Source organism: Nannospalax galili, unplaced genomic scaffold (genome assembly GCF_000622305.1).
Source record: "Nannospalax galili isolate Female #2095 unplaced genomic scaffold, S.galili_v1.0 scaffold227, whole genome shotgun sequence".
Taxonomy (NCBI): Eukaryota; Metazoa; Chordata; class Mammalia; order Rodentia; family Spalacidae; genus Nannospalax; species Nannospalax galili.
In genome coordinates, this window is record NW_008360303.1 from 976,325 (window position 1) to 988,592 (window position 12,268).

Sequence of the window (12,268 nt, forward strand, 5' to 3'; positions counted from 1 at the left end):
GGATGGTCATCAAACATCATTGTAGAACTATCATAATCACAGGTCTCATCATAAAAGTTGAGATCATAAGGTTGTGTCAGTCCTTTACTGGGAGTCTCAGATATAATTTCAAGGATGATCTTTATGCATTGTAGAACTGCTCGGCTGAATGAAGGCAATATTCTTGGAAAAGCTAGGTTGTTCTCTGAGTGTGCTCTCATAGCTCTTTGAATTGAGATTTTTAATGCCATACTTACTTGGCAGAAGCAATATCATGATCACAAATTCTCCAAATGCAGGAATCTTGACTGCATAATTTGTGGCAGTAGGGGACTCTGTTCGTGCTTTCCCCTGAAAAATAAAAACAAAAGCAAAAAAAGATTTTTAATGCCAATACCCCACCTGTTCCATCTGATGAATGGTCAACTTGGAAAGTCATTTCCTTTGCAATGTTGGTGATTCAAGCATCCCACAGCATCATATTTGAGAGGTATCTGACCAGTTGCAGCAAGGGTGATAGAAACTGCAGGCCTTCTTTTACAGTAATGATTCTTTCCAGAAATTTAGTAAATTGTTTCATTATCAGCACTGGTGGTCAGTGTTTGCTCAGGGCCTCTGCTTTCTTGAGCTTAAACACTGCCTCCTTTTCCAATAACTGTCTCCCAGCATCCTTGTTCTGCAAGAAGCAGAATGCAAAATCCAACCATCTAATCAGTGTTTCTAGATCTTTTAAAGGGCTATTCTTCTCCCATATTCTCTGCAGGATTTTACCAAAATGGCCACTGATGTTAGTGTTGGGGAAGATTTCCTCTGGCTGCTCTGTTTTCATTTACTTGTATTGAATGGATACACCAATCCTTCATTATATATCCTTACAGAGCAGAACTAGTGTTCTTGCAGTGCCAGCACTAACGCCCTTGTGCTGCAGCGATCTAGAGCTCCAAACACATCAAACAAGTAGGATACAGGAAAGGTGCTGACATCAGTCAGTGGTGAGATAGAAGATACTGATGTTTTCTCTGCATAATTTCTTAAATTTTCAATTATAAATTCTCCCAAATATTTAGTTTTTTGATGTGTTAATATGATTTGTGATATAGTACAAAGTGCATACAAGTTTTATTTATTGCCGTTCCCTCATACTAACCCTGCCATCCCCTTATATTGACACATCACAGCAGAATGATGTATTGTTGCAGCTGATGTATGTACACTGACATCATCCACACTGCACAGTTCACTGTGGAATTACTCCTCCTATTCATTGCTCATTTTGACAAGCATATGATATCTTCGCCATTATGTTATCAAACAAAAAATTCATTGTCTGATTTGATAATCCATTTTACTTTATTTCCTCAGCCCTCTCTTTATAAAACTCCTGACAACAGATCATATATATGTATATATGTATGTATATATACATACACACACATATATATATATATAACTTTATTTGTATGAGTGTATTGCCTGCATGTAATTGCACCCATATCATGCAGTGTCCACAGAGGTCAGTTCCCCTGGAACTGGAGTTACAGATGGTTATTAGCCACCATGTGAATGCTGGGAACCAAACCTGAGTCCTCTGCAAGAACAGTCAGTGCTCCTAGCTGCTGATCTATCTCTCCAGCCCCACAACAGATCTTTTCTAGTTTCTATAGATAAGCTTTTCTAAAATATTACAAAGTTATAATCATAAATTGTATTAATTAATTTTTCATTTCTGTGGCCAAAATATTTGACCGAAACAATGAAAAGAAGAGAGGCTCACAGTCTTCAGTCTGCTGGGCATGAAGGTGTGGTGGCAGGAACAGCTCTTCATAACTTGGAGGACCAGGAAGCAGACACAGCAGAGCTGGCACCAGGGCTGAGAAACCTTCAGAGGTTCACACCTATCTGTTCACTTCCTCTGGTGAGGTCATGCATATAGATTCCACAACCTACCAGTATTCAAAACACAAGCCTACGGAGGAATATTTCAGATCAGGTGATAGCTGTGTGTTATATATGTACATAGCTCTTTCAGATTAATATTATTCTATGTATTTTGTTGATATGAGAGATCACTTATTTTTAGTGATGAATAATATTTTATTGTCTGAATATGTCAGGGTTTATCGATCCATTAACTTACCAAAAGATATCCTTACAGCCTTCATGCTATAACAGTTATGAAGAAAGCTGCTGAAATTGCATGATAAAAGTTTGCATGGGTATGTTTTCAATTCAATTGACTGAATACCAGAGAAGATAACTGCTAAGCAACATGAGAACATTTAGCTTTATAAGAAATTGCTGAAATAATTTTCACGTTTCCTATTCAAAATCCTTCATAGCATTTGATATTCTCAGTTGTGCCAAGTTTGATTAAAATTTTATTAAAATACTTAATACTTAAGTATCTTTAATATTTGGAAGTGACTGATTAAAGTAATATTCTGAACATGTCAGAGGGAGAAAGACATGACAGAACAAAAAAAAACAAAAAAGATTTTTGTTTTCTTTTTTTGCTTTTTGTCTTCTTCCTCCTCCTGCTCTTTCTTTTCATCATCATCATCATCATCATCATCATCACCATCCATCTCCTCTTTCATTCACTTTAAAAGTAACTCCTTTGAGTATAGTGAAGAACTAGCTTTTAAGTGTTTTCTTTTTTTGATTTTTGCCTTCTTCCTCCTCCTGCTCTTTCTTTTCATCATCATCATCATCATCACCATCCATCTCCTCTTTTATTCACTTTAAAAGTAACTCCTTTGAGTATAGTGAAGAACTAGCTTTTAAGTATCAAAGAAATTCCCAGACATAGAAGATAAGTGTTTGAATGTGAAAAGTTCTCCACTGGCTTTTCTTTTAGATACTTGTTCACTAGCTATGTCAACATTTTGGGAGGTTATGGGAACTTTAGGTGATAGGGTGTAACTGGCGGAGGTAGGTCACCGAGGAAGAGTCATTTAGAGTACATTATCCCTGACCTCTTCCTGTCATGTTTGCTGCTTCCTGTTCACAAGGAAGTAAAGAATGGCTTCTTCCACTGCCATGATGGGCTTCCCAAGAGCATGGAGCCCAGCAGCCATGAACTGAACCTGAGAGCCATTATAAATCTTTCCTCTATAAAGTTTTTCTATAAAGGGTTTTGGTTACTGTTATACAAAAAGTATTGATATAGAAAAGCATGACAGAGACTCTGGATTGTTGTGGTGAGTACCATGGTGATGTCACTCTCAAGCTTTTGGAAGAGGAACTTGGAAGAATTTAAACAAGTAGGCTAGAAAAAGCATTAAAATTTTATACTGTAACTATGGCTTACGAATCATTTTAGAGTGTGCTTAGGACATGGGAGAAACAGCAAGAATTTTAACAGTGAAAGAGTGGCTCTTGAGGATTCTATGGGACTACAGACTTCAAAGAAGGAGACTTCTATTTTTTTCTCCATGATCAGATTGAGCAGTCCAAGAAATTGGAATCCCTGCAGTCAGCTCTGGACAAGGTTATGCTTGGAGTTGCTTAAAGCATAATTTGTGATGGAGGGTGGAGATTCCAAGAACATGGAACATGTGCTAAGGAAAGAAAAGGCAGCAAATGGAGCCAGCAATTGGGAGGGACCAGGCATAATGTAAGGAGCAGCAGATATTCCTCACTGTCTCATACTGACAATATTTATTTTGAGAAATTATTGCAACTTTAGACAGTGGAGCCGAGTGGGAAGAGAAGCTCCCAGGGGCAGGCCCTTGAAGTTATGCCATCACTGAATCTCTCTGTCATACTCTCTGCCTCCTGTCCACTGTGGAGTGAAGAATAGCTTCCAACACTTCCCTCCATGATGTATTACTTGTGTCTGTGAGACTAAACATCCTTGGAGTGAGCCCTTGTAAACTAGGAACCAAAATGAATCTTTCTGCCTTTAAATTATACTGACAGGTATTTTTGCCACGATGACAAAATGGTAGCAAACACTATGAGGCAGAAGAAGTTTACTTGTATAAGATAAATAGTGTAAATTGTAAAAATACACAGGCATTGCATGACATGGCCAGAAGAGGGCATCATATCACTTGGATTTGGAGTTATGAATGTTTATTAGCTGCCATGTGGATGATGGGAACAGAATCCAAGTCCTGTGCAAGAGCAGCCAGTGCTCTTAACCACTGAGTCATCTCTCCAGCCCCTTCTGTTTTACGCTTAATGATTTATTTTCCTAGTTTCTAGAGTATAGAGTGTATTTTTACTTCATTGAAAGTTTCTCACCAGTCATGGTGGCACACACCTTTGATTCCAGCATTTGGGAAGCAGAGGCAGGGGGATCTCTGTGAGTTCAAGACCAGTCTGGTATACATAGGGAGTTCCAGGCCAGCTGGAGTTACAGGGAGACCCTGTCTCAAAAAAGGAAAAATAAAAAAAGTTTCTCTTTGAGTATATATATGTTATCATTAAAATATTCCTACAGTGTTGATAAGTCAATACTAACTTTCTAAAACTGATGGCTACTCCATAGTGCCTACAACAGTCTTGAAATGGGATACAAAATGGGCATGTAATACTTGATGTTGAAATCACTTCTGTCATTTGTCCCATTTTCAATTTCTTTTGAGTTTAGAAAATTTAATCTTTGTAATACATTATTTTAGAATATTCTAAAGAACCCCAAAATTTTCAATTAAAGTATTACTCTTTTTGGTGTTTTTAAATTTTCTCATCTATGCATGTGATTGTTTTGATGGTTAGATTTTTTTTTTTCTCTTCTTGAGAGAGGGTCTCCCTTTAGCCTCAGCTGTCCTGGAACTCACTATGTAGACCAGGCTGGACTTGAACTTGCAGAGATCTGCCTGCCTCTGACTCCCTAGTGCTGGGATTAAAGTTGTGCCTCACCATGCCTGGCTGGCTAGAATTTTTGTAGATGTACATTAATATGTTTTAAATTTTTTGTTCTGTTTTTTTTTGTTTGTTTGTTTGTTTTTGTTTTTTGAGACAGGGTCTCCCTGTAGCCCCAGCTGGCCTGGAACTCACTATGTAGACCAGGCTGGCCTTGAATTTACAGAGATCCACCTGCCTCAGCCTCAAGACTGCTGAGATTAAAGGCATGTACCACCATGTCTGGCATGTTTTTCATTTTTGATTGAACTAATATATAAAACTGCCAGTAATTTTTTGAGTTGTGGTATTATTATCAGACAGGTATCTATTTTATTTTGTCAGGTGCAGAGAAGAGGTTAATAATTTTACACTAGTAGGAGTGACCCCACGAATCAAAGGAGTCAGACATGTTTTTCAAGTTTTGGAGGGTTTTTATACTCATGAGAGGAATGCAAGCAAAAGATACATAGCATATACATTAAAATTAAGTGAGATAACATAGGGATGCAAAGGTTATAGAAATGCAGATATCTATTTTTAAAAGTAAAGGTAATGTCATATTTCTAAAATCGTTTTAGCGTTGTTTTTTTTTTTTTTTTTTTTTTTGGGCTTTTTGAGACAGGGTCTCCCCGTAGCCCCAGCTGTCCTGGAACTCACAATGTAAACCAGACTGGCCTTGAACTCACAGAGATCTGCCTGCCTCTGCCTCCCGAGTGCTGGGATTAAAGGCGTGTACCACCACGCCTGGCTTGTTTTATAATTTTTTACTGTAATGGCACCATTTGAAAATGGGTTTTCATGAATTCATTACCAAAATTTTCCTTTTATCTCCTTCCTCTTGTGCTGGTGTTTCCCCAAAGTCTCTGTCTCAAGTTCATGACACACTGCCCCCTTGTACAATTCTAATTAAGAAAAGAATGGATTTGGTGCTGGATTCATTCTAAGTTAGCAGCTAAATTTTATGGATTGACTAAGTTTGTCTTCTAACAAGACGTAATTGTCTAGAAAAGAGAAATATTCTGAAAAACAGTTTAGAAAACAGAAACTTATCAGAACCAAGTCTTTTTGCTACAAAGTGATAAATAGGAGTGTGCTTCCACTGTGGGGTTAGACAGGTTTGAACGGGTTTTAATTGGTATGCGGGCAGAAGAAACCAATTGAAATTCTGAGAGTGCTTTCCTTTTAATAATGAACAGTAAAGCCACAGGCAGTGCTTTAGAAAAACACATAAATGATAGGAAAATTTAACAGCTTGGTGTGCCAAACACAATCCCTTGGACTGATGCTCTGAGGTGGATGCTGTGAACAGAATCATTCCTCATTAAAAGCTGTAGGTAGAGCAAATGTATTTTTAAAGTGTTTTGAGAATGTTGGCACAAACAAAAACTCAAATAAAATCAATTGCTTATAAATGGGAATAAAACTAAAATATAAATGCCTACTGTGTTGATACTAGCATCATTAAAGAGATCATTTCAAAAGAATGGTAATCAATTACAGTGATTTGTTAAAAAGAGTAAGCCTATATACAAATTATATTCTAGACCATTACTTTCAACATACTAAAAGATTTTGATTGCTTCAATCTCCAAATACCACAGCCAATTTTAGACATAGTTTGAAATGATATGTTAATGTATATGTGATTAACTGATAACAGATTTCATTAATTGCATTGAAATCCGACATCAGGAAAAATAACCCTAGCAAAGATGCGAATAAGCCACAGTAAAAGAATAAAAGACAAACAAGAAATGTTATTTGGAGAAGTATGGGCACAAAGGAAAGTACTAGAAAGTCATATGTAAAAATGAAAGGCACATTGGAGTATTTCTATTATATACAAAGCCATATGTGGGAAGCTGAACTTACATTTTCTGTGTAATGAGTAGAATCTAATCAAATTTCTTGGAGTTGTTTATCTGTAATAGCGAAGTTACACAACTGTTTTGAAAATTATTATAACTTCTAGAAAGTAGTAACTATCTGGGTATTGAAATTATAGCAAGATGCTTTGTTTCAAAGAGCATTCCAGGGACACGAATCTGTTTTCCTCGTTCCCTAGTCTTCTACCCATTTCCATTCCAGCACCTCTCTTTCACCTCCTACTCAATATTTTCCAAATCATTCTCCCTCCTGCTTGACTTCTGGCTGGTGCTTGCTTCTAATGAATGTAGAAAAGACTGTCCAGGTTCTTCTGAAATACCAGCTTATATTTCCACAGGATAAATTTACACAACTATTTTTAAATTCCTTTTTAGTGCATGAGCCTCACTGGAAATATTTTCTTAGTTCTAATTTCACTTTGTTGAACCATTGCTCTGTTGCTGACTAGAGTCACATCATTTTCTATAGATATTTTATGCAGGCAAATTCTGAATATTCTTTCTAGCTAATGATTTGCTATATTTACTGAAAACTTGAGCAAAAGATGAAAAGTTAATAATGATACCTGGATATATTCACAAAATATATGTTTACTTTTTCAATATGTGATAAGTTAATTTTTAATATTTTGATATATTTGAGCTTATAAAAGAATTCTTAAATTTTGCTTTTGTTTTTTGGTACCGTAAACACAGAATAATCAAATATGACATTTTTTTTTCTTTGTCAGTGTAGAATTCCTGAAGTAAATTGTATTTTATATTATAAAATTGTATATTCATGTATTCATTCAGCACTAATTCATTTACTCTCCTTTCATGGGGCTGAAATATTCTACAATTTTATAGGAAGAAAGAAAAAAAAACTCATGGTTTTTCTTATATCTAGTCTACAGGAATAAAAAAGAAAAGAAAAACATGATACTATATAGCATTCAGTTTATTTCACCAGGCTTCTAATCTATGGCTGCCCATCTTTCTTTCAATTTCTAATTAAGGATCACTAATTATATGTTTTTGGTCAATTTGCTCATCAAAATTGTTCTTTAACAGCACATTTTTTTTCAAGATTCCAAATTAATTTCTTGTATAGGTGATGGATTTGTCTGATATTTCCCTAAGCATGTTGGCCAGTGTATTACATAAACCATTAAAATATGAATGGTGCTCCCACCCCGTGTGTGTGTTCATGTGTGTGTGCACGTGTGTACTCTCTTATGTGCACATACATTTGACCACTTTCTATGAAGCATTTTTGCACTTATTGATGCTTTTATTTTTGTATGCTTTTTTCTTGAGGTTTTTATTTAAGTACTAGAAGTTGTTCTGAATTTAAAGTTCACTGCTGTCATTCTTATCCTTAGTTTCTAGAAACTTAAAATTCTTGTTACACCCTTGGCTTACAATATGGGTAAATGTAATTTCTCCAGACTTTCCCAGAGTCTAACCCCACTTGGCTTCTCTTATCTTTGCCTCTCTTCTCAGAGGAAGAGTGCCTATTTCAGTCCTTCTGGCTGTATCCAATTATTATTTACTTGGTGTCCATACAGACACAACTAAGGCAGAGATCTTCTGCTAGCTATAAGCCTGGGTCTCATAGCCAAGGATTTCCCAGTTGCCTGTCCCTCTTGTAGAAGTGCTGGTCTGCATGCATTTCTGGAAGTAGAACTTTTTCTCCTTCTGCTACAAAGAAAACAAAAACCAAAAAAAAATAAATAAATTAAAAAAAAAACCACTTAATTCACTTATTTGTGGTTCTTCTGGATAGATACAGTGAATTTTTACCTGAGCTTTGTTTTCCTGTGGGTTTCAGAGGAGACCACAGGAATAGGTTTGAGTTTCTGGTTAAGGCTAGCCTTCCGATGCCCCAGCTAACATCTTGATAAAACCATTATAGGAAATCTGTCTGATCTTCTATGTGAGCACGTAATGGAGTTCTTATAGGAGGGTGCAATCCTTTCCTCCAACTTACAGCCTCTGGTGTGACAGTAACAACTTTACACTAGCACCGAACCCTTTGGCAGTGGAACTAATTGGCTTTTCTGGTATTCCACGGTGAAAATTCCAGGTAAGCAAATATTTCCTCCAATCTGTATCAGTTGTCAGCCTAAAGGCAAATGCCTCTGTCTAAATTTGGATGAGATGTAGGTTCAACTGCCTTAGTTGGAGTATCAAAGGATGGATTTAAGAAAAATTCTTTGCATTTTTCCCAAGTTTTCTCATTATTTAATGTGAGAGCAATTTGCACTCTCTCTTGCTTAATATATCTCCCAAATAAATCTCTAATCTGTGAACTAGAGTCAGACTTCCTCCCTCCCTCCCTCCTTCCCTTCCTTCTTTCCTTCCCTTCCTTCTCTTTCTCTTTCTTTTCCTTTTTTTTTTTTTTTTTTGACAGTCTCATTATGGAGACCTTGCTAGCCTGGAGCTTTCTAACTACTCATTTACCTAACCTACATACATACACACAAACGACACTCATACACAAGCACACACACCCCCCCACACACAAAGATAAAACATGAAAATAATTTTTTTCATAAATTATTTTATTATTTTATTTTACATGTATCTGTGTATTGCCTGCATGTATGGAAGTGCACCCCTGTCATGCAATGCCCACAGAGGTCAGAAGAGGGTGTCAGATCCCCTGGAACTGGAGTTACAGACAGTTGTTAGCTGCAATGTGGGTGCTGGGATTTGAACTTGTGTCTTCTGCAAGAACATTCAGTGTTCTTAATCACTTAGCCATCTCTCCAGCCCAGAATTTATTTTTCGAAATAATCTTTTCCTTAATTATAATATCATAGAATGTTCTCATTAGAGCACCACAAAGCAAATAATTATATTATTTTCATATTACTTACTTTGAAGTATTCTTTCTACCTAAAGCTACTTTTTTGACTAGATTTTTTTACCATCATAATGTTCTGCGCTCATCCATCTGCCACATGTTAATAGGCAACTTTAGGCAGGGAGGAGGGATGGAGATGGAATGTTTCATCATTAATTTGAGAAAATAATTGTTTAACTATGTTAAATGAAATTCTTTCATAAAATAATTCCCAGAATTATCTATCTCAGTGGTTCCTACTAAAATGTCTAATGCTTAAGTTTTGTATAGGAATAAGCAAAAATGGTCATTGCGTAGTAACTATGTGAGATTAATGAACAGCAGGATCAGGATCATAATTGCAGAAGACTGCAGCATGTATGTTTGAGCTTTGCTCTGCTTTTATTTTTCTTATTTCATCGGTAAGTATTCGAATTTGCCATGCAACTTTTTGCTTTTGACATAAAATACTCCAATGAAAGTAAATCCCTTCCTTTATCTTCCTTGAAATGGGAGGATTGAAATAGACGAATTCTAAAATAGGAGAATTGTGTACCTGAACTGTCCTTTGAAATTGTATTTAGGAGTATATGGCACATAATGTTTCTAAACATAAAGTCTGTCTTTATATTAGAGTTGTCCAATGCTAATTTTGCCTTTTAGCAAGCAAGAGTCTCATTCTTTTTTTTTATTTAAAAATATTTTATTAAGAACAGATCTTGAAAACGCAAGAGAAGAAACTAGGCCTGGTGACATGGGCCTTTAATCTCAGTGCTTGAGAGGCAGAGGCAGCAAATCAGTCTCTATAAGACTGAGGCCATCCTGGTCTACACTGAGAGTTTAAAAACAACTGGGGCTACAGGGAGACCCTATCTCAGAAAAAAAGAAAATACAAGAGATGAATGTAACATTTTAAAACAAAATGCCTAAAAGTCAAACAAATATTCCTAAAATACAGCACTTATAAAATCTCTTTCTACATTCACATAACTAAATTCTAAAATATCTTTTTACAGAGTTGTATTAAACTTCCAAGCTGTCAGTATTTGATACTGTTTTCTCTCATGACAACAGGTTGGAAAGTTTTCATATATCTGGTCCTCTCAATGCAGGCTCAGAATTTCCATCAGCAGTATCAGACAATTCATACCTACACCATGTGAGAGTAAATTAATTCAGTTTTTCAGAATGCCCAGTGTTAGGTTATATGTTTTGCCCATCTTTAGGCAAAACAGATCTTTCAAAGGCAATGACAGGAAGCAGCTTAAATGCACAGAGTTCAGTGTTAACACTGTGGTTTTTTTAAATGCTTTAAAGCATTCAGAAGCTTCAGAGTCTTGTTCTTGAACATCTTGGTGAAATTTCTTGACTGGATTTTGCCTTGTTCATCTTCACCCACATTGCCCATAATGATGTAATTTAGACCTCTTCCAAGCAGAGGATTCCTTTTGCAGACCATGGTGACCATGATAATCAGATACTTGCCACCCTGCTGAATGCCAGATTTTCTTTGAAGATGTTGATGACTGAGACAGTGGCATGCAAACTCCCACTTTGGGTGATAGTTGTCACAACTATGCCAGCTAATACAAAATTGCTTTAAAAGTATCTGCTCTCTATAGTCTCCATCAAGCCTCACTTTTCTTGGCACTAATTTACTGTGGGTTTTAATACCATACTTTCTAGAAGCTTGGTGGTAACTGGCCTTGCTGGAGTTGTGGGCAATATTTTGGGCCTCAATATGTAGCTACAAATAAATCTATCTGCACTTAAATTTAATTGTATTTTTCAAAAAACTGGATCAGAAATTCATTTCTCTCAGATAAATGGGCACAGGTGGGCAATCATCACAGTACTTTCCAATTGCTTTAGTGTCGTTGACTTCTCCACCATTAAACCAGTCACATAGTCATACCTTCAGCAGATTACTATACTCGACAACAGATATCTCAAACTTCCATTCTATAGGCTGATTCTTAGGGACCACACTGTGCCACACACCATTGACTTCTACTCGGTATTTTGGGTCTGACAAGCTGGGGTTTTAAAGAGAGGGAAAGATACTGAGCACATCCTCCACAATACTAGTCTTCCTTTTTGTCTGGTGCACTGCAGAGAACATGGTCATGAAGCTGTTCCAGGCAGGATTGACTTTGAGTATCACCTCGTTGCCACTGACCACAAGGGCTCAAGGACAGAAAGCGCTGCATAAGTGCACAATGCACTGGTCATTTTTTTTTTTTTTTTTGGCTACGATACACATGCACACTCATGGCAGCATAGATTAGAATTAAAAAGGTCTGTGAATTGGAAATTATTTAATACTTTGTGCTCAGGGCCACGCTATTTGTGGGATATCATCTAGGAAACCTTCACTGCCAGTAAATCCAGACTCTCCTATAAGAATGATGCCACCTGTGAAAAGAGGTATGTCCTTGGAGTACTGCCCCATAGCCAAGTGGGGACCAGCAGCAGGAAGAGCTGGCCAGCCAGGAGGCCTCTCATGCCCTGCTTGGTGCTTGGGGCCAAATCCACAGAGCTTCTCAAGTGCCATTTATATAAACAACCACTACACTTGCACTTATAGTAGCACAGAAATGTTTTCTTTGTCACATATAAATAGACTCATGATAAAACTCATGTCTCCTGACCATATGTTGACTACTAGTTATAGCTATGCAATATGAACCCTTTCCCAAAATGAAGATCATATGTCTGT

At 36.7% G+C, this 12,268-nt stretch overlaps 2 pseudogenes; one reads left to right on the forward strand and one right to left on the reverse strand.

The window, feature by feature from the left end:
* Positions 1 to 228: 228 nt before the first annotated feature.
* On the forward strand, positions 229 to 333 carry LOC115068639 (annotated as a pseudogene).
* A 10,501-nt stretch (positions 334 to 10,834) lies between these two features.
* Positions 10,835 to 11,455, reverse strand: LOC103726684 (annotated as a pseudogene).
* Between the last annotated feature and the right edge of the window lie 813 nt (positions 11,456 to 12,268).